Source organism: Sarcophilus harrisii, chromosome 1 (assembly GCF_902635505.1).
Source record: "Sarcophilus harrisii chromosome 1, mSarHar1.11, whole genome shotgun sequence".
Taxonomy (NCBI): domain Eukaryota; kingdom Metazoa; phylum Chordata; class Mammalia; order Dasyuromorphia; family Dasyuridae; genus Sarcophilus; species Sarcophilus harrisii.
The window spans coordinates 528,530,807-528,551,885 of NC_045426.1; the positions used below are offsets into that span (position 1 = coordinate 528,530,807).

At 32.0% G+C, this 21,079-nt stretch overlaps 1 protein-coding gene across 8 annotated transcripts in view; it reads right to left on the minus strand.

The window, feature by feature from the left end:
* The window catches only part of ZNF516 (zinc finger protein 516), a 144,744-nt gene that overhangs the window by 116,617 nt on the left and 7,048 nt on the right, over positions 1 to 21,079 (minus strand). For 4 of the 8 annotated variants that reach the window (XM_023496286.2, XM_031946715.1, XM_012541585.3 and 1 more), the window contains exon 2: positions 13,420 to 13,551. The exons of the other annotated variants lie outside the window; for them this stretch is intronic. The gene's annotated coding sequence lies outside the window, so the exon portion shown is untranslated. The remainder of the gene's footprint in view (positions 1 to 13,419; positions 13,552 to 21,079) is intronic. 8 annotated transcript variants of the gene reach the window in all.

Sequence of the window (21,079 nt, forward strand, 5' to 3'; positions counted from 1 at the left end):
CACAAATCCTGAGAGTATGATTAAAATGGAATACAGTATAAATTATATAATGTAAATTATATTAAATATTTGTTGAGCTGAATTGAACTTTCATTCACTAAGCCTTTACTGAATATTTAACTAAAGAAGGAAAAGGGAAAGAGAGAAAAATTATCAATGTTGTTTGAAAAATCTTACTAGAAGGAAGGAAACATTTATTGAATACCTACTATATGCCACATATCCTGGTGAGCATTTTTTTTTTTTCAAATATTGTCTCCTTTGATCCTCAGATAAACCAACTTCAAATCCTAGTTCTGACACTTACAACCTTTGTGACTTTGGACAAGTAAAATCATCTAAATGTTTTCTGGGCCTCAATTTCCTCATCAGTAAAATGTAAAAGGCTATATTAGCTGATCTCTAAATTCTCTACCTCTGAATCTTCATGTCTTCATGACACAGAAATTGTCTTCGTGACACAAAAATGAGTACATTCAAAATGTGCTTAAGAATTTCATTAGAGGCTCATAAAGTGATAAGCAACATACTATAATAAAATGAATATTGGACTTAAGAGTGAGACTACATGGCTTTGAATTGTAAAATTTGTAAAATGAAGGCCAAGGTTTATTCCAGTTTGAGCATATATTGTGACCCTGTATAGGCCTCCAATTTATATGTTTGTGAATGTAATATACGTGGAACTATAAAACAACATGTAAACGCAAAGTAGTACTGTCATTACTGATAAAGATTTCTGAGAACTAAGATGAGCACATAGTTCAAACACACAACTGAACTTTCTTATAATGTGAAGAAATGTCGAGGTGACTAATTCAGCTCAATTTTACTGCTGCTTTCCAAGCACTTCCTACACTCAATAAATTTTTGCTGGTGATGATAACAGTGCCAGGTCAGTTTATAGGGAATATTTAACAGGCAGTGGCCTCTCTTCTTTGCCAAGAGGAAGAAAGAAAAAGAACACTGACTGGTCTGGGTTCAGCTATGAGTTCTGCTTACTTTTTATCCTGATGATCCAAGGCCATCATCTCTTAAAATCTCATCCAACCCTCTATTCTACAATAAATCTCCTTCCTTCAGTCATTTTAAAATTTTGATGTATAACTTTTAGTTCTTAATTTTCTCTCAGAATAAAAAGCTATATATTTACTCTCTCATCTAAGAAAAAAAAAATCAATCAGATTTCCTTTAAGCCCACATAAAGTGAATAAACCACTCAATTAATTACCCTCTGTTGAGTTTTTAAACTTCTTGTACCATATTGGACCACCATTTCAACAGCTTTTTGTTTTTGACAGAACAGAGTAACTAGGTCACTGGGTCCTAACCAGAGTCAGAAAGACACTAAAAGCCATTCAAAATTAAGTAAAATGTCAACAGTTTTTGAAAGAAGTCTACCAGTTATGCAAATGTGAAGCAAGCTGACCTAGAGATAGGCACAATAAACAAACCAATGAAGCTTATTAGAGAGTACCTGAGACTAGAAGAATCTGACTTTTGTGAATCAGAGAGAAATATTGAACTAGTTTGAACTTCCCCCCAAGGGTTTGTGTCTCCCACTTACTCAAAGTTAGAGTCATCAATCCTATTGTTTCTGAATGCTCCCTCAATGTCTATGCATTTAGGCAGACCTACTTTCACTTGAAGAGGGGGAGGGGAGAGAACATTTTAGTTACTTAATACAGATTAGACTCCTATTAAGGGCATGAGATTGATGACCTTTACTGCAGAAGTGACAGTACTGAATGAAAAAAAATTGACTGTTTTAAACTGACTTTTCATATAAAGTTTTAACTGTTTAATACTTTAAAAGGACATTTCTTCTAAACAAGCAGAAGAATCTAAACCCTAAAAATATACTCCTTATATCATAATACACTGAAAGAGTAGTGGCAAGAGTATATATTAATATTACTTCATGTGTGTACCATCCATTGTCTCGTATTTCTGTTCTTATATTTAAAGGACATATTTAAAGCTCTTTTATGAATAGTTGAAGATGAAGTCATAAGAGTTCCACATGTTTAGCTATATTGCCTGAATATAAATAACTGATATCCTTAAATTATGATGTGCTAAAGTTCACAGCATTGGAGGTGGGGGGAGGAACTTATTTTTCTCCTGGCTTCATTTAAATTAGTAAAACATGCAATATAGTGAAGTCAATAGTACAAAATTACAACTCACATTTATTATTAAGAATATGCTGTTCTATTTTTTTTTACATTACTAAGTGACACCCATGACATTTCTTTATATTTAGATACTTCTTTGAAATATCTTTTGTAAATCTTTATGAAAGTATGTATTGTATTAAGTAGAAGCTATTTGTTTTAAGTGTACTCAAATTATTACATATTTACATATTTTTTCCTTTACCCTCAACCAAAAAACAACCACTACCACCACCACCAATCTATTAATATTTATTGCATACTGACTAGTTCTATGCAACCAGTGCTTTCAATTAGTGGGAAGAAGAAATGTAAAGAAGTTGCTTAATTAGACACAAAATAAGTAATCTGGTAATTTCAGTCACTGACACATTTTAATTGAGATTTTTTTTTTTAATTTCATGTTGAGATTACATAGAGAATTTGTTTTCTTACATCAAAAAGCCCTAGTGCCTGAATGGACAATATAACAGCTTGACTTAGACAAAAATTACTTCTCTCAACATCTTTAATTATATTTTGTAGAGGTTTCAAATTAAAAGAAGTATTCCTGAAATTCTGGTTGTCAAAATTCACGAGATGTTTAAGGCATCATATAAAGCAAAAAGTACAAAAGATTCAACTTGACAAATATCTTCAAGTAAATTAGTAATACTTTGATCTAAACTAGTATCTCCATTAACTCCAAAGATTTACTACTCCAAGCTTGTAATCAAAAAGTTATCATCACCACATAAATGTGACTATCTTGACTGAAAATCAGAAATATATATACATAGGAACCTATGCTAAATAGGGATACCATCAGATGGGATAGTCAATTGAAAGTGATAATGGATCACTTTACCTGATCAATTTGAACTTTCCCAAGCTTATAAAAAGGAATCCTCTCTGCTGTATATTCCCAGACTATTAATGGCCCCGATTGATAGTTGCTACCACAGGACTCCTCCTCTCAGTGAAATTACATTTGTGGAGCTAAGAGGGTCTTCAATTTATCTTTTATTTTGTGCCCAATTTTCAACAAGACATGTAACTCTTATTAAAATACAATCTAACACCCATTCACCAAAGCCTTTAAAGCAATCTTTTTTTAGCTAAAATTACCAAATTGCTAATGGCAACTTCACAAAAGGCAGACATGGGCATTACCATAATCTAGAAAATCTCTCTGCATTGGAGGCTTCAAAAGTCTAGGCAAAATTTTTCAAAGAAACAGCACTTGTGATTTAGATGGTATTACTTTCATCTGATGATTTCTTATATGAATCCAACTTTGAAAGGTACCTATTCAGAAACTATATGCAGTTGTATTCTTTTGATATTGTTGGTCCTGATGACCTTATTGTTATTTAGTTTTCATCTTGGATATTATACAATATCCTTCAGCCAACATTCTGATAACCAGCATTCTTAACTAACAGTCTGACCTAATTCATACAAAGAATTTCTTAGCCACCACCTTTTTAAAACAAAATCCTAAGTACAATAATATTTTTTTCTTTTGAGGCTCAATCACAATATACTAGTTTTTCTTTTTTCCTCATAAAGGACTATAATGAAAAAGTAACTGATTCTTTGGGGAGGGGGGTGAGACAGGAGGAGGTTCCTAATAAAGTTTTATGAAATATAACAAAGAAATAAAATTATCTTTTTACAGGCCTCCACCTGCTGGTTCCCATGCTATCTCTCCAAAGATCAAAGATACCACCACCATTACCATTTTGCCCAGAAAAAGATAGTATAATTGAGTACTACTATTCCTAAGGAATCATTGGCAACAGTGAAGAGATGAGCATTAAACTGGAAGTAAAGAAATCAATATCCTGGGAGCAGTTGTACCACTTTTATGAAAATTATTCAGGTTCTAACAAATTTATGAACCCTTTTTCAATTAAGCAAGTCATGATAATCAGTTTGGAAGAAAATGAAGTTATAGATTTAATAAGAAACACCAAGGCCCCAGTCAGTTTTCATGAAGACCATAACATTAAAAGTTTACTATAGATGAAGCTACTTCAGCAGCAATCTTACAAGACCAAAAAAGTCAACACATTCCTTTGAAGGCTAGCAGGAAATATATTATTCCAATTCTTGAGAAAGCTTGAAAACCATACAAGTAGGTTAAAAAAGGGGGGCAAAATGGCAAATATTTGAAAAAGAGACTCACTATTGGTTATAAAAGTGAAATTTTGGGTGTTCAAGGTATATTACTAATATTCAGAGGTAAGCATCATGGAAAACCACTACTGTAAGTGTCCCATGAAATTATCTATTGTCCCTATCACAGATAGATAAGATTGGTCTGGAAGAACCAGAAGTGTGACTCATTAAATACTTACATCTATTCATTAAATATGTGTTGAACTTTTATTATGTGAATAACAACTTTTTGATGGCATGCCTCAAGTACATATGCATTTTATTTATGCACACACCATTATTTGGCCCCATATGACTAACTTTCATGAGAATTCTTATGGCCCAAGTCACAAAATTAGAGTACACCTTTCATCACAACGTATATATAATCCTTCATTTAGCTACTTGTTTTGTACATATAGAGCTCTGTATACCTAGTGTAATTAAAATTAGTGTAATAAAAAATACACCAAAAAAATAGATATGTGTAAGCATAAAGCAGAAACTTAGTGAATGTTTACTGACTATGTACAGTGTATCATTTGAAGGGTTGTTTGATATTTACCTAAACATCAAAGAAAGGGATTGACTTCTTCATTACAATAAAACTTTTTGATGATGGTAATTATTCAAAGAATAAGTTTAATTTAAGTAGGAGAAGATAACTACTCAGTAATTAAATATAAACATGACTAAATAAATACACAGTTCAAAGATTAAGTAGCATTTATCCATAGTTTGGGTTTTTTCCCCCTTTTTTGGAGTGATAATAGAAAAGTAGTTAAGGGCATGAAATTTTACAAATATTTCATTTCAAACTACTTCATTTCAAAACCAATCATCAGTGTCCCATATTTTCTTAACATTTCAAAAAAATAAACATTTATATGTGTTTATCTTCCTATCAATTTATTTCAGACCCAGACTTGTGACTTCACTGGTATAGATAACTTTTCAAGAAGAAACTGTATCCACCAATGCAGATGTGCAACTCCTTTTAAATTTACAATCTTAAAGAGTTTGGGGAGGATGGGTTGACAGTGAGATTAAGCAACTTGTTTATGACCACACAGTCAGTGACTATCAAACAAAACATCTGAATCCACATCTTTCAGAATCTAGATCTGAGACTTTATATCTATTATATTATCAGTCTCATACCTACATCAGAGAATATTTTTTCTCTAATTTCAGAACAAATGCTTTAAAAAGAAAGATATATTACTACTGTTGACATTCATTATTTTGGTTGAGTTAATAAGGTACATAAATTGATATTAATCCCTGCCGTAAATAAATGAAAATTCAGTATCAAGGGGTTTAAAGAAAGGAAACTATATTTATTCCTAGCAACTACAATTCCTCTTATCTGAAAATAGGCCATATTCCAAATCCAGGCTCCTACTTTCAAGATCTTAGGTAAGTGAAATATCAAAAGAAAAAAAAAAACCAAATGATTAAATTAAAACCTATACTCTTGTGTCTGTTTTTCCCTAACCTCCAGAACCAGGGTTATAGTTTGTCTAAGAAAAAAGATGTTTTAATCAGAAAGCTTTAATTTATTATGATACAGAAGTGCCATCTGACCAGCAGATCCTAAGGCAATTGAATAAACATAAATTACAAATGACTTTAGAAGAAATAACCTAAGCTCTTAAGCCTCTTCAGATGCATATCCAATAGGGGGCTGACTGGGTATAGAGTTTTAAATCATCTTTAAGCTAACAATTCACATATGAAATCTAACACTTTGGTTGATCATGTGGATTTGTGAAATTCTCAAGAGAATTTTTGGGTCCATAAACTAATGAAAGGATTAAGCTGATAACTGAATTTTTGCATTTTATCTGTACCAGGTACATTCATGAATGTAAATGTGTAGTATTGTGTATTATGTATGCATATATGTACATTTGTATTATATATAAGTGTTTATATATACATATACACTATGTGTATATATATATATATAAGTATAAGCCCATTGGAATATGAAAATATAAATTGTATTTTTTTCTGATAATAAAAGATTTGAATGATTTCATATTCATTTCACTTGAATTTCAGTCTATTACTACTAGAAGTCATCTTATTAAAGCAACTTAAGTTGTTTTGAAGTATGATGGCTCCATAGGAAAAATAGTAAAATAAATCTTAATTTCTTTCACAACACATTAAGTTGGAAATGAGAAAGGAATAAGAATTTTTATCGCACCTACTACATCAGGTATTGTGCTACATGCCTTTCATAAATATTAATTCACTGAGACACAAGTGCTATCATTATTCACATTCTACAAATGAGGAAAATGAGGCAAACAATTGTTAAGTGACTTGCACAGGGTCACACAGCTAGTAAGTATCTAAGGAGAGATGTGAACTGCGATCTTCCTCCAGGCCCAGTGCTCTAGCCATTGAGGCATAAGAACCATATAAAAAAGAAAAAGGAAAATGAAAGCTCAAAAATGATTATTAACATTTTAAGAATTTTAAGAAAGTATACACTAACAGAATAACAAACTTGCCCAATATTCATATTCTAAACTTAAAGATTTAGAAGATCATAACCTTAAAAGGAGTTTAATTTAATTTGATTGGTTTTCCTGTTTTGTCCATGAAAAACATCCATACTTCAAAGGATCTATGATTTCATGACTGTAGTATATCTCTTTACTCCTTCCATGAGACAGATCTCAAGTCCATCACTGGGAGATTGATTACTGTGGGCCAAAAAAAAAAAATCCGCCATCTGGTGCCCAAACTCTTACAGATCATCTTCACACTCAGCTAAGCAGAACTTCAAATGAAAGATACACAGTCTATCTCAGGACCTTAATTTGAAGCTTTTCTAATTTGGTGGGACCTGTGACATTATATTCTCTTGGAAAAGTTGCCAAAATCCATGGTCACCTCCAAGTTATGATAAGGCACCCGAGGTAAAAACTTCTGGGAAGTTTCTTTGAAATTAACTGTGCCTTACAAAAAGATTTTTGTTCTTTATTTCAGTAGACATTTCTAAAGTAGCTATTCATATTGAAATCTGACATAAGCAAAGGTGTTGCTCTTCATTTTTAAAGGAAACTTTCTGGCAGAAAGAATAACTTTTCTGAATAAGGCTTTTCAATCTTTGAAGAACAGAGTCCACTGAAAAGGAAATGATCACAGCCACATTTTGTGAATATCTCTAAAACAAAAAATATTAATGATAATGTTTATATCTTCAAATACTGCTTTTCTCTGAAGAAAATCAAAATTTGAACCTGTAAATAAATGCAACAGTTGAAAGCAGCTGCCTTCCGATTTTAAAGACATCTCTTCTTTCTAATTCTTTTTCTACCCCTATCTCACCCCCCAAAAAGCATGCTACAAGCAAAATCATTAATGAATAAGAGGCAAATACATAAAATTATAATATTCCCAATTAAGTGGTTTATTTCTCATTAGTAAAATCACTTTAAATATAAGTTACTTATAAAATGGAAAGTCTTTTTAGAAATGATCACCTAAAAATCTGCTCATTGTTGAATTCAAGATATAATCAAAGTTCACTCCCAGTTAAAATTTCTTAATTAATAAATTTTAAAAATATAAATATACTACTATATGTCAGAAACTTGATTAATATATTAGGTGCACAATGTTCAACTTGTACCACCAACTTAAAGTGTTTTTTTTTTAATTATAAAAACTTCTAAAATAAGAATTTAATATAAAGAATTAATGTTTGTATTCTAGATGTGAAATTCTCACTTGCATATCTAGAAGGTATAGATTGAATCTACATGGAGACCAGAAAGAACCTGGCTTTTCTAAAGAAAGAAAACAGAATTCCTAGTTATTTAAAATTGCAAAATCATTAAGAATCATCTTGTTTAGTCTAAACTCCAGATGTCACAAAAAAGTATCAATCAAATTATCATTATTAGCTTAACTAAGATCTTAATGTTTATGAGTAAGTCCTCACTTCCCTTTTGGTAAGGGAACAAATTGTTATTCAGAAATTTTAAAAGTATACATATAGACCAGGGCAGAGAATTAAAAGCTGAAAGTCTGCATTACTTGTATGATAATATAAAGCAAAATTGTTTGTTTTTTTTTCCTGTCCTAATAAATACCATATCTTCTCATTGGAAAAAAAAAATGAGGTGAAGAGACAGTCTAATAATCTACAAAACATTTCCTTTTCCTTGCCAGATTAATCAGAATATGATCAAAATTAATTCATATATTGATGGATTCCACTAGATCTTTAGTAAAAAGATGCTTCAAAAACATCTCCATAATGCCCAGGGCCTGAATTCATTCATCTGAATCCTACCAAAGTAACATCAAAATAATAAATTAAAACCTATTACATTAATATTTAAATGACTCCATGATAACAATTTGCAATCTCCTTTGCTGGAAGAAGAAGCCAAACTATCCACATTTCACACAGTGATTCTTGCCCATGTCCTTCCATAAATACTCAATAGAATCTATACCAAATATATTGGAGACTTTCCTATACCTCTTTTAATACTCATGAATTAAATGCACTTGTTACTTCTCTTACTACAGACCCAGAACACATTCTTTTCTAGTCATACATAGGATCATAGGATTCACATATGAAAAGGAAGTTAGAGATCATTTAGCCCAATCCTATCATTTTACTTATAAAGAAACTATTGGTTCCAAAGGAACTGCAGTTGTATGAAGCTCAAAAGAAGAATCTCACATAATCTCATGAAAGGGTGAAGAATGCCACAGGACTATCCATTTGGTCCCATTAAACTCCAAATTGTCATACACAAACAAAAGTAACTTGGGAAATGTGTGAATTTTGAAAAAAAAATTAATAAACATAATCCTTCTGCAATTGAAAGTATTCATTATATGAGGAACCTTCCCCAAAGCTGGAGTTCTGGCTCCATTAGCAATTGCCTCCTCCTACTTCCTCATCTCCATTTTATTCTTGAGATGTGCACAGAAATCTCCAATCCTTTTTATAAATAACCTTTTTATTAATTTCCTTTTTTATGATTTCATTTATGTCTTCTTTAAAGTACTTTTATTATTAATCTGCATCTGAATCATTCATGTTGAGCATCATTTGAATCATTAGTCATTATAGAAAAAGGCATATTTGTGTTTTAAATAAAAATAGTGCAGAAAATTTAAATAAAAAGAAAAGGAAATGGTAAGAGACTGGCCAAAGATCAAAGTTGAAGCTGATAATGCTTCTGAATCCTTATGTGTCAAATCCTTAACCCCAAATCATTTTACTTTCTCATCCCCCCAATTAACAAACCAACTTTTTTCTGTTCTTCTATACAAGACCAACTCCTGGACCTACTGGCAGTGTGACTGACGATGGACCCCACTTCTTCCTGGTCTCCCTAACATTCCCTATCTTCAGTAATCAGAAGCAGCCTTCATGTCCCTTCCAATTGCTAAAATCACATCCCTTTTGTTCTATTCATTAAGTTCTTATTATTACTTGAAGGATATGTCTAGTTCTCAGCCATTTAAAATTAAGAAATGATAGGTCACATAACTTTTGTCAAACCCGCTTAATTCATTTCTATTTAACAATTTATTATTTATCAAGTCACAGAATCGAAAAACTGTAAGGGATTTGAGGACATCTTGTCTGACTCATGCCTGAACAAGGATTACCTTGATAACATTACCAACAAGAATTACCTCTATAACGTGACCAACAAGTGCTTATTCAGTCTTTGCATTAAGACCTCCAGCAAGGGAAACCTAATAACTGTTTGGGCAGCCCATTCTGGTTTTAGACAGTAAACAAGTTGGAAAATTTTTCATCATGGTTAAATTTGTCTTTTTGCAATTTCCACATAGTTTTCCCCTTTGGGAACAGCCATAATAAGTATAATCACTCTTGTATGTCACCACATACTTCTTAAATCTTCTCTAGATTCTCACATTCTCAGTACCTTTAACCAGCACTCATATAATAATCATCTCAGAGTCTTCATCTTCCTGCTTCACTTAGGTAATTTCATCTCAAGCTTATCATTTTCCTTTTTCAAATTTAGTGCCCAGAACTAAATACTTCAGATGTGACCCAACATTAGTTAACATGATATTTTAAGCAATCCATTGCAGACTCCCTTCTATCATCCCTAAATCCTCACTGACCTCTAGAATAGTCATAAAGAATCCTATAATCAGAATTATAAAATATCAAGATGCCTTAAACATATAAAAAGCAGAAAGCAAACATTTCATCCAAGTGAGAAAGGTCACTTCCCAATAATACCCAAATGCTCTTGACTAAAATATCATGATACTCACAAGTTAATCTTTCAAATTTTATTTCTAATCCAAAAGTTTTTTTTTAAAAAGATCACTTACTCAACTATTTATTTAGTAAGCCTACTATAATTATTAAACAAATTTGATTCACAATATGCTATTAGCAATATTCTTTTAATAAGAATAAAAAACAATGTTTAAATAACTCAGTATAGCAGAAGTTGTGTGTATGTGTGTGTGTGCACGCGTGTTTGTGGTAGACTCCCTTGTCAAGGGTCCATAAAATGAGATAAATCAATAGATTACAGAAGAAAAATTATATTAAAATACAGGTGTCAAAATATTTTAAAAATAAGTTTATGGGTTCTAGATTAAGATACCCTGCTGTAGGCAAAAAAAAAAAAAAAAAAAAAAAAGGTGTCAGCTAGAACTTTTTAAAAATACCACCATAAATAAACTGGCAATAAAATAAGTGAACTCAAAATTCTCATCTAGTATATCAACAAAATTGTTTTTGTTGATAAAACAAAAGGCTAGTTCGAAATAGTTAACAATTACATTTTAAAGAATTACTACATATTGTATTCCAAAAAACTTAAGAAAATGTCCTTGCACATAGGAATACTGAAAAAAGTCCATAAATTATTTCAATAAGCAAAAGAGGGTTTGTAATGCTTTGTTAATTCTAGTCAAGATATAGGCAACTGGGAAATAAAAACCATTATGATACTGTCTCTGACGTCAGAAAGCTGATGGAAGAAAAAAAGAGTAAGAAGAGAAGGATAAATTTCTCAAAAAATTACCAAAAATATCCAGAACTCAAATTCTGATGGAAAAGTAATGATTGTGGCTTAATGCAATGAGATGACAACCTCGCTGTTTAAAAAAAAAAAAAAACCTAGCTTCAAAATATGACTACTATTCTACTATATGAATTTAGAAAAGATTGGGAATCTCTATGAACCTCAGTTTCCTAATCTATAAAATACTTGGGCTATCATCCTAAATAGGTTCAACAGATATATACAAATGTCAGTTATCACTCAGTACACATGAACAATTGCCTCCTGGAGAAGAGTAGAAAGGAAATATATGTAGATATATACTGTTTATGAAAACAGAAATATGAAGAAAATATATTTAAACAGTAATATTATAAGTAAAAATTTACTTTATTGCCAAAATATTCTTCCTCATTTATTCTGCTCTCTTAAGAAAAAACCTAGAGTTTGGACTTAAGTTCTCTCATGATGGGAAATTTGTCAAGTTCTCTAGCCACTCATGCTCCACAGTAAAAATTAACTATACTATTTGGCACAATTCCCAAATTCACTAGAACTGGCTGAAGGCACATAGAATTATCCAGGTGTTCTTTAAAAATCTTTGTAAATTTATATAATAATTTGAAAGAGATAAGACTCACATCACAGAAAAACATATAATGTTAGAGATGAAAGGGATTTTAAAAATCAACTCTCCCAACTTTTTTGGTTTAGATCTAAGGAATTTCAGATCCAAAGATTTTAAATGGCTTGTCCTATTCATCAGTCACAGAAAGTAGCATAGGATAATTGAGAAAGTATCAGATTTGCAGACAGAAAACCTATATAGATTCAGACTCCATCTCTGCTACTTAACCAGCTTTATGACTTTGGCTAAGTTATCTAATTTATCTAAGCCTAAGTTTCTTTATCTATAAAATTAGGATAATAATCAACATTATTTTAAGAAAATATTTTATAAACCTTAAAACACTATACAATAATTACTATACTAATATCATAGCTGGGCACCAGAAACCAATGACACTGATCCCCATCCCATGTGCCTTCTATAATCACACATCCTTATGATACAGAAGAAATAACATTGTCTTTGGAGTTAAGAGAACTGGGTTCATAATCTTCTTCTGTGTTTAATTTCTTGATCTTGGGCAAAACAATTAACCTTCCTGGGTCTGGATTACTCATCTATAAAATGAGCATAGCCTGTGAGATTCCTTCTAAATGTATAACTGTGACTTATGACCCTCAGTCATGCTGTTTGTTGACTCTGCCAACTTTTACAGCTGTTTAAAAAGAAACCAAAGCAATTCATGTGATTTTATGGTTCTCATCTAAAGTACATGGCTTCCATTTTCTTCAGTTCTTGTATACAGTAGCATCATAGAACAACAGCAACAAAAAGATGAATAACGCTTTCATATTTCTTAAAGGCAAAGGGCAGAGAGAAAAGAGAATATATATATATAGAATTCCCAGCAAACAGTCATCAAAATCAGATTGCTTGTTTGCTCTGTTCTTTTTGGCAATTCCCTCTCAAATGACCAATGGAAACTTATTTGCCTACCTTTGTATATTTGCCTGTCATCTGCCCTTTTAAAAGTAGCAGAAGTTACTTTGACACAAAAGAGCAAATTTTTCCTCAAGCTATTTTTCATTTCACTTTTACAGCTGAAGAATAACATTGATTGTAAGACCTGAAGTATAGACTAGCTTGTCCAGTCACCATTCATTCTGGTTTTTTTTTTTTTTTTGTTCTTTTTCACTCCTAAGGTTTTCTGTTATTATTTTGGGGGCTATTTTTTTTTTAAAGAAAGATAAGTGACAACTTCTAAGGAATAGATTATCTTTCCTGCTACTATTTTTTATTCTATACTTCCTTAAAGATTAGCAAAAGTTTCCACAAGCATATATTGTGTCAAATATATAGGTAGATATTACATTATATACATATATATGTGTGGGTGTGTAATTACTGATATGTGTGTATATGAATATATATGTATATTCTACTAAGTCAAAGAAAGTGATATTCATATATTGATGATTACCATTTTGTTCACCAGAAGAGAATCTGTTCTGGGAGCCGTTTGTGGTTTCTGGATCTGGAAGTTACTTGGGATTTAGTGACAGGTCCTTTTTGACTCCGTACTTGCCTGGAATCGGTTTTCCATTCTGCTACTCTAAAGGATTTGAAAATACAATGAGTAGGTCTTCATATGATATACCTCTTTTTCAATTATCTCTGAGTAGATAAATAAGACTCTAACCTATCTTTCTTTATTCTTATTTTTTCTTATCCTCAAAAAAGCTAGGTCTAATAAAATAAAAGGGATCTAAAAGTTGACACAACCTCAATTCAATGGTTATTGGTTAAATATTCACCTCATGCTACAGCTCCATATTATTAGTAAGTAATGGTAATAGGTTTGGATCTTACAAAGTGCTTTTAGGAAAGTTTCTTATAGTATTGCATGTATTTATCAGTAGGATTTACCAGGAAGAATCCTGGTCAGAGAATAAAAAGACAGGTATTCTGGTCCCAATTTTACCACTAACTGTCTGAGTGATCGTGGAATAATTACTTACCTTTTCTCCAGTTTCCTCATCTACAAATTAAAAGAACTAGAGTAGCCTAATTACTTCTAGTTCTTTAAGACAATTCTTTGTGAAGTTATAGTTTCTACAAATTATATCTTAAACATTCAAATGTTCTAGAAAATGAGTATACATTTACAAAAATGTCTAAAGAAATATGAAGATGAAGACTTCTGTGGTATAATATATATGTAATTATAATATATACTATATATAGCATATATCATATATATAATAACATAAACAAATAGCTATGATTACAAACACTGTTATGTAAGAATAAGTAAGGTCTACGTGGGAGCTACTTTAACTCCTTGGTGCCAAAAAATAAATGTAAATGTTAACTATTGCCTTTAGTGAAATAAACAGTACTTTTCTGATTCCATTTAATTCAACAGCACAAATATTTATTAAATGCCTATTATGTACAAGGTCTTGTGATAAACACAGATAATAGATAAAGAAAAATCAAACAACACCTACCCTCAAGGAATTTACAGTCTGTTTGGGAGACATACACAAGCAAATAAACACTGACTGTGTATAAAGTCATTTCAAGGGAAGGGAAATATTATTAACTGGAATGGGGATAGTACAGAAAAGACTTTTCATGAAAGGGTGGTGGCTCTTGGGCTGTTCATTGAAGGAAGCTGGGGATTTTATGAGGCAAAAGTGAGGAGGAAGGGCCTTCCAGACATGGGGGATCCAGCTATGAGAAATCATGGAAGCAGAAGATAGGATATCATATATGAAGAAGACCAAACAAGCAGGCCAGTTTGACTGGAATGGTAAGTGCATGAGAAGCAATAATATGAAATAATACTGGAAAGGTAGGTGGGTGCCAGATTGTGAAAGGCTTTAAATGCCAAGCAAGGCTTTTTTATTTTCTCCAAGAGGTAATTGTTCAAGAAAATTAAAGTAGTTTCTAAAATTGCCTAACTCATTCTCATGGAATATTTGACCACTTAGGGGATTTAATTTATGAATGACAAAAACATACATTTCTGTGTAGAAGAGCTAAACCTTTAGAGCTAAAAATGGACAAATTAAAAGACAAAACAAGAGATTCATGATGTAATGTGCATGTATAGGCATATCAAATTCCAATCATCAACCTGCAGAAACCTTGTTTCTCTGGGCAAATAACTACAGCTACATATTAATATATACATATATATATATTTTTTTTTTGGTTTAAACAAGATTAAGTGGAACCTATAGTACCTAAAAAATAACTGATAAGCAAAGTTCCTATAAAACCATTTGAGTCTGCCTCTCTTATTCACTAGAGCAATTTACTCTGACAATTTTTGATCCTCCCACTAAAGTACTAGTCATATAAATTTGATATAGTATTTCTCCCAAGTTTACAATACTTACTACCAAGGGGTTAAGTACTTCATCTAAATCGAACTATATGTTAATACTGAAAAACCACTGACCCTTTCTTTTTAAAACTTTTTTTTTTCAGCCATTCTGAAATAAAGTTGCACACAAGGGAAGCCATTTAACACCTGGTGTGCACTGATTATAATGACATTAGCTGCAAGTATGCTTGTTATTACTCAAAAAGAGAAAATTATTTCATCATTATGATTTGGCCATGCTACAGGCATAGATAGCTTTGCTATGATCAGTCTGTATCTGATGGGAATATGATTACCAACATAAATGATATTTTCTCAAACTGGAATAAAAATGTTCTCTTGGTGTCAGTGTTAATGTCAATATAAATTATGCATTACCAAAGGCAGTATTCATTTACATTGCTCAAATTCAATGAGACATATTTCATCCAGGACCACCATTTTGCCCATAGAGAAATTACTTTTCACATGGAAAGTAAGTCCAATTTGTTTCTTTCTCTCCTTAGAACTAGAAAATTTATGCCAGTAATAACAATAATAACTTGTATAAGCCTTATGGTCTCCAAAGGTAAATCCAAATGTTAATTTCTCCACCATACAAAGAAAAGTAGCCAGAGCCAAAACATAAATTCATTGTTTCTAATTCTAAAAACAATGTTCTTTCTTGCATATTACACTATAAGATACTAAGTCTGATGTCAAAATTATATTAGTGTATACAAAAATCAAAAATATCAACTGTAAAGATGACTATAACCATAAAGAATTGGGCAAGTAGGGAGAAAAGGATTAAAATGGGCCTTTCAAAAGTTATCAATATTAATAAATTCCTCTTATATTGAAACCCATGTTTACTATAAATATATTTATCCCTACATACAGAGAATAATGAAAATTAATGAAATATAAAATCAAGAAATCTCATTTTTCTCTTCAAACTCAACTTCAAAATAGTATGCCACTCCAGAAACATGAAAATAATGTGATGAGACCTCTCATACATTCGAGGATTCACACAGAAAATGCAAACTCTCCTAGGGAAGAAAAAGTCATTCATAAGAGCAACTGACATTTGTACAATCCTTTAAAGTTTGCAAAGCACCTGACATACATTTTTCTTAGAACCACCCTTTGAGACTGCTCTTAGGAATTGATTATCTCCATTTTACAGGTGAGGAAACTAAGGATCAGAAAATTAAGCCCACAGCTAGTAAAGATTCAAAATCGGGTCTCTCTTTTCAGTCTAAGATCAGAATCCTTTCCACAGAATCATGCTACCTTCTACTGTCATTAGAACTTAAGAAATGGAGAGATACAAAAAGTTATCAAACTGTGCATACCCTTTGATCCAGCAGTGTTACTACTGGGATTATATCCCAAAGAGATTATAAAGAAGGGAAAGGCACCTGTATGTGCACGAATGTTTGTGGCAGCCCTTTTTGTAGTGGCTAGAAACTGGAAACTGAATGGATGTCCATCAGTTGGAGAATGGCTGAATAAATTGTGGTATATGAAAATTATGGAATATTATTGTTCTGTAAGAAATGACCAACAGGATGATTTCAGAAAGGCCTGGAGAGACTTACACGAACTGATGCTGAGTGAAATGAGCAGGACCAGGAGATCATTATATACTTCAACAACAATACTAGATGATGACCAGTTCTGATGGATCAGGCCATCCTCAGCAACGAGATCAACCAAATCATTTCTAATGGAGCAGTAATGAACTGAACTAGCTATGCCCAGAAAAAGAACTCTGGGAGATGACTAAAAACCATTACATTGAATTCCCAATCCCTATATTTATGCACACATGCATTTTTGATTTCCTTCACAAGCTAATTGTACAATAATTCAGAGTCTGATTCTTTTTGTACAGCAAAATAATGTTTTGGTCATGTATACTTATTGTGTATCTAAGTTATATTTTAATATATTTAACATCTAGTGGTCATCCTGCCATCTAGGGGAGGGGGTGGGGGGGGGTAAGAGGTGAAAAATTGGAACAAGAGGTTTGGCAATTGTTAATGCTGTAAAGTTACCCATGTATATATCCTGTAAATAAAAGGCTATTAAATAAAAAAAAAAATGAAATTTAAAAAAAAAAAGAAAAGAAAGAAATGGAGAGATATCACTGGTATACATTGACATTAAAGACTAGTCTGTTCTACTATCAGCCTTGAAATCTGCTTTATTGTACGCAAAAAGGTTGAAACCATTCAACCTAGATTCCCTAGGAGGCTTTCCTGGAGAAGGCCCCCTTATCTCTCATTTCAAAATTTATACTTAAAACTATTTCCAAAGAAAATCATTTTACATATTTTTTTTAATTGTAAATAGCTGCTTATGACCCTAATGTCAACTTAACAATAAACTGCTAAAGCCACAGATCTGGTGCACAACTCTCAATGCATCATTTACTGTACTAAATTTCAAAGAACATTCTGAAATGCTGAAATAAATCAATGCTTAAATGCAACTCCTAGTCAGCTCATGCAATATAGGTTAAATACTACCATATGGTAAAGACAGACACATGTTGCCCTTTTCTGAAACAAAGAACATAAATTCTTGAGCAAATTTCTATTCTTTTCAAATGACAAGAATTAAGGATTAATTTTTAATAAAGAAATATACAGAGCTTTGCTAATAATTTTTTCAAAGCAAGTCTTCAAACTTAAAGAAAAATCACAATATTAAATAAAGAACCTCAATTGTCACTAATCTTGCTTTAAATATTTCTTGAAAACTAACACCACATGCTAGTCTATGCTCACCATTTTTTTTTTAAATGAGCAAAAAAATAACAGGACGGTTGTATCCAGGAAGATGATTTGACATCAGCTATTCCTTATGGTACAAGAAACTGTGGCACATCAACTCTACATTCCTCGTTTACCTGCTTTTGAAGGGGGAAAACCCCAGGTTACATTTACTCAGAAAATAACAAAATACATTAAGAGCTCATCCTATTTTCAACATGTAATCTGATCAGGAACTGTCTGAAACACAGAAGCATTAGGCTTTCTTTCTATCCTTTGAAGTAATTCCTGGGAACATAAGATTTCATTATATTCTTGAGGGGGGAGACAGAGACAGAAGAGAAACGACAATCTACCAGAATGAATCTGTGTGAAATCCAGTTCATCAAAAATGAAATCAGTTTATTTAAAAATGATTCCTTTTGAATCATTACCTCTGTATGCTGAGTATTGTTTTCATCATCATAGTATATACTAAACAAGTCTGATTTCTAAAAATAGTTGCAAATTGTAATTACACATGCTTTGTAGCTTCCATTTCACTTTGAAATGAAGATTAAAAGCCAGCTCTTTTTTAGAAAACAGCCTTTTAAAAAAACATTGGAAACCACAAAATTATACTTCTTTACTATTTGGTGTGGGCTGCTGGAAATCATTTCATTCTAGACCTAAATATGACAGCCATGGCTTTGGAGAGGGGGGAAAAAAAAAAAAAAAAAAAAAAAAAACTTTCTTTCTCTTTAAATTCCATATAGTCAAATGTAGTGAGGAAGAAATGGATAGGCCAAAACTAATTTATGCCAATTTTTCTTAAATATATTTAATTGCTGCAATGACTTGGCCAAGACTATAAACTTCAAGAAGTTAAACAATGTTGCTCTTAAGGAAATAAAATGTGAACTATGTGAACCCAATGTTGAAAACACAACATTCTTTTAATAGCAATTTAATTCTGCCCAATAAGTGATCATTTAAAATTAAAAATACTTTTTAAAATGTTTAGTTGTCTGTTAAGTAAAAGCTTCTGTTCAGTCAACTCAAAAGATTTAAAAAATTTTTTTAATTAATTCAAAATCAAATGAGAGGGACAGAAAAAGTAATTTGTGAGTTTGCCAATATTCCTGAAAAAACTAAGAGCATTCATAATTATGTTCTTCATAAAGAACATATTTGACCCTGTAAGTCTGTTTTCTCCCTTCTTTTAAAAGGGGGATGGGAATGATGTTAACTGGCTCAGGGCAGAGGTCCCTAGTCTATCAAAGTCAACGTGTCTGCAAGATCTATCCTACCTCCCCACCACCACCTCCACTTGCCCTGGTAACCAGTCAGAATTGAGACCGGTGGTGGGATTAAGGAACACTCTCGCCCCTGTGGCCTCTGGCTAAATTCAAGGCACTTAATATACTACAGGGACTATGCTCACAGCCACATAGGTCAAAGGGTTGGGGGTAAGAGAGCAGTAGGAAGCAAGATGAGAAGGAGGAGGAAGAGGTGAAATGGCCACACTCTTCCAAAAGCCACACCACTTGTTAGGTCACTGAAATGAAGCAACAAGCAGCAGTTGAACTGTTGAAGACTGCTGCTACAAAAAATCCATGATTTAACTAAATAGGTATTAAATGCTGGGTTTTGAGACCTACTACCTCTATGAGCCTTATTCTAATCAGATTTCAGAACAAATTCAGATTTTAGAATGTACAGTTACTGTTGTTCTTCTAAGGAATGCAAATCCATTTGACACAAAAAATGCAATATACAAAGAGGTGCTCTATCAGTTTTAACTTTGGGCGTGGAGCATTCCCACTACTACAAGAGCTAAAGAATAGAGTTAACACTTTATTCCAGGTGCTGAAACAAATATGACATATGACTTGATAAGTAAGAGACAAGCTCTCTGCTCAAAACAGTTATGCAAAGCTATAAGTACTACAAACTAATACTGAACTAATGAAAGTCATTGCAGCACACATGAAACTCCAGAAATGTAATAAGAACATGGGTCCACTCATAAAGTAAATGCAAGATGAAGGCTAATTAATTGGTTCTTTTTTTCTCCCCCCCTCAGGGACAACTGTTAGAACTTTTTTTTTTTTTGTGGCTTAGAAATGGAAGAAGAGGGGTGTTTTTTTAGAACTAATTGACTGACTCATTTCAGCTTTATCCAAGAACTGAAATGTATAAACATTTACAGCATGCAAAATGTCTGCTTTGAAAAAGGAATGTTCCTTCTAAGTTCAAATATTTATATTTCAGATATCTAATCAAATAAATTTGACATTCTGCTTCTTTCTGCCATCTAGTCATTAATTATATAACTAGGACATGGGGGTTAAGGGGTAGGTACAGAATATTATCACTGAAAATGTTTGAATTATCATTCATTTAGAGTAGTACTCAACAAGTTACTGGGTCTTCACCCATCTATGTCTTGATTACTTATCTGTAAAATGAAGTGGTTGCACTAAATATTTCAAAGTTACTTATTTCAAAATAAAAGTTTATGACTAAAACAAGTTTTATTTTCTATATATTTTAAAAGAAATCTTCATTCACTAAGAATCCATTTATAGGAAGATTAAAACATCATTTTCCATTAGATAAGTAACATCTCTCTTTATCCTGCATAAAGAAATAAATTTCTAAAAATCATCCTATTCTATGGTCTTGCAAAATTTGAACAGGCACATTCATTATGCAAGTAAAATGTACAGGTTGAGACAAGCCCCTTCCTATTGTATATAATCAGCTTTTATTTTAGCTTCCTATTTCTATGGCGTACAAGTATAATGTAGTTAGAAATCTTAAACACAATTTCCAGTCAATTTTCAGCCACTCCCATCACTATTTTTAAAGGATGATTCTTCTACACAAACCAAAAAATGCATAGTAAAATAAGTAAAATCCCCAGAAACCCACCAAAATTTACTTGATTTGTAAAGCCCATCCCAGATGAATAGAAGTCATATTTCATGATGTTTTAA